The sequence below is a fragment of the Halyomorpha halys genome, unplaced genomic scaffold (genome assembly GCF_000696795.3).
Source record: "Halyomorpha halys isolate HHAL.00 unplaced genomic scaffold, Hhal_1.1 Scaffold1.1, whole genome shotgun sequence".
Taxonomy (NCBI): Eukaryota; Metazoa; Arthropoda; class Insecta; order Hemiptera; family Pentatomidae; genus Halyomorpha; species Halyomorpha halys.
In genome coordinates, this window is record NW_027115366.1 from 2,318,939 (window position 1) to 2,321,835 (window position 2,897).

Consider the following 2,897-nt stretch of genomic DNA (forward strand, 5'->3'; position numbering starts at 1 on the left):
CTTATATTGAAAAGACCCTTAAATAATTTTTAAAATAAAGAACTTTAATTTTAAAGAAATTTATTTAGCATATTTAAATATATGTAGGTATTAATGAACTCCATATTGAAGTATTTCGAATTATTGGCAATGTATTGAAAACTACAGTCCATGCACCCGCCGGAGGGGTTGGTGGGGAAGTTCCCCCACCACCGAGAAATCGACCAACCCCCACTCCTGGTCAACCCGTGACTGGGAGTGAGGTTGGGGAGATGTTCTCGAGCAAAAGTAAGTCACTTTCTTCTTATCTTATTATATAAATATAATAGCATTTATAGCATAATATTTATTTTATATAATTATATAAAAGTTGAAATATATCATTATTATAAAATATTACATAATTAGTGTATATGAAGTTGTGTATTTCGATTTGCGAATGATTGACTCCAGTTGGAACATTTTATTATTTAATTCAACAGTTGTCTTAATAATTTTCGTAATCATCTGATTCCCGTTGAATATATCACGCTTTAGCCAACATGCCATTTAAATGTCACTCGTAAATGTCAGTGGAGGCTTTGTGTATAAACAAAATGGTTCGAGATTGGAGCCGTGTTGGAAGAGCACTTGGCGTTCGTGGAGCCGTGCCTCTTTTGTGGCATGACAAACTCTCCTCACTGCATTCGGTAAACAGCCTCAAGACTTCGTTAATTGGCACCATGTCACTTGCCACTCCCCCACGGAGCAACAGGTTGTGAAAAATCAATAGCAAGCTACCGACCAAGTCCACGTCAAAGCTCGTACATCTACCTTCTTATATTTACTCTAACACCTGCTCTAAATATATCAATAAATAATAAATTAATCGATAATGAGATATATCGATGCATTTAGTTTGAAATATATCCCACTGTACCTGCCTGAGTACAGGACAGGTGTCAAGAATACAGGTGACCACTGAGTGACCATTACATAGTTTATCATGTCGATAATATCGATTTTTATGTTAAATATCGAAAGGATTTTATAAATTATATATGACTCTATCGTCATCTATAAATACTCAGGCTGTCAGTGAGTCTTATAGTTGGTTTGTTAATTCTGATTTCTTTATCCAGTGAAGTTATAAAATTTTATATCTCGTTGACATCACAATTCACAAGGTATTTTTTTTTACTTTTAAAAATAGTAAAATGTCAAATGTAGGTTTTCACCTGTATTTTAAGTATTATCAGTAAGTGATGTACAACTAATGTGAAACTCACATGATTCATTAAAATTTTAAATTGTTTTTTCTCCAAACTATTAAATATTCATTCATGACATCTAGATATCGTTCATACAGAACGCAATATCCCTTTTTTCCGATTATGCATTTTTGTATATTGTTATTTAAGTGTTTTGACTTTAAACAAAGTTATAGATAAATATGGCTATTTGCTATAAATTTAAAAAAACAAGAAGTACACTCAATCTTTTTAGTTTTCATGAAAAATTAAGGAAATTTGATATTATACATCAAAGATACAGAACTGTTTCTCCTTTACCCAATGGAAGTTACATACTTCAAGAATAATCCTGTAAACTTGACGAAATATTTACGTATCTAAATTGCTCCTAGTACAAGAGCCCAAGAGAAAAAAAAAAAGTCACTTATTTCTCTCCAATTTTTGATTACTTAATTAATTGAAAAGTATAATCAGTTTGTCTGAAAACTCAAAATTAACAAATATGAAATTGGTGAATGCACACAATCTTTCTTATTTAAATATATTAGTTTATTTCACAGAGAGCGACGTTTCGGTATTATCCCCCAGAAATATTAGATATAGTTAAGCATAGTAAGAATAGAAAAATAATAATAGCTGTACACATTACTAAAACATAGACAAAGCAATTAATTTTAAAACTAAGACACTAAGACTTTATGCACACATTATAAATAAATTTACATTTTAATTTTGTATATTAGTTATAGAATTTAGATTTATTTAATCTTTGTTGTTTGTTATTATATAATTTTTTTTTTAATAAATTGTTAAATTTAGTTAGATTATTTCATCTTTGTGGTAATAGAGGTAGGAGATTGTTATAGTCTATTTGATTGTTATCATAATGATAGGTAACCTTCAGGGATTGTAATTATTCTCATTGATTTAAAAATATATAATAGTTGATATTATAAAAAGTTTTTAATGATTGACAATAATATGTTTAATATTAACATGAAATGACAAATAAGGAGTTAATTATATATAAAAAAGTTAATCAGGTAAATATTTTATGAATAGTTTAGATATAGCGGTAATGTTGTAAGCACATGTTAAATTTTGTTGAATTTGTTTTATAGCAACCTGAAGATGGGAGATAACTCCGAAACGTGGTTGCCTGTGAAATAAACTATTATATTTAAATAAGGAAGATTGTGTTCATTCACCAATTTCATATTAGTTTCTAGGCACTCTTCCAGTAGAAGATCATTAATTAAAAAATTAACATTTTTTAAAAATTTATTTTGGCGAATATCATGAAACCCACTACGAAGATAAAAAGCACAATAAGCTATTTCTAGCTTCTAGCTGCTATCTAGCTTTAGTATGAGTACTAATAGCCATATGTATTTCTCATGATTTCTGAAATAAATATTTCCTACAATAAATTCATCAACTACTCATTTTCCAGAGCATTTTTTATGAAATGTTGCTTTTTAAAAAGCTATATCTCGGGAACTATTGAAAGTAAACAGCTCTTTTAGGATATTTTAGAAAATTTACTCTACTATAAATGTTGTATTAGATTTTCGAATGTTATAGGTATTTTAAAAGATATAGAGCTACGGATGAAAAATTATTTTTTTTAAATATATGTATATATAGTTGACCGTAAAAATTGATATATAGGAAGATGGTCAGGGT

At 28.7% G+C, this 2,897-nt stretch overlaps 1 protein-coding gene across 1 annotated transcript in view; it reads left to right on the forward strand.

Annotated features, from left to right (window-relative positions):
• Positions 1-227: 227 nt before the first annotated feature.
• The window catches only part of LOC106677299 (synaptotagmin-12), a gene marked incomplete in the record, with an annotated part of 90,777 nt that continues 88,107 nt past the window's right edge, over positions 228-2,897 (forward strand). Inside the window, 1 exon segment of the mRNA XM_067052432.1 lies at positions 228-267.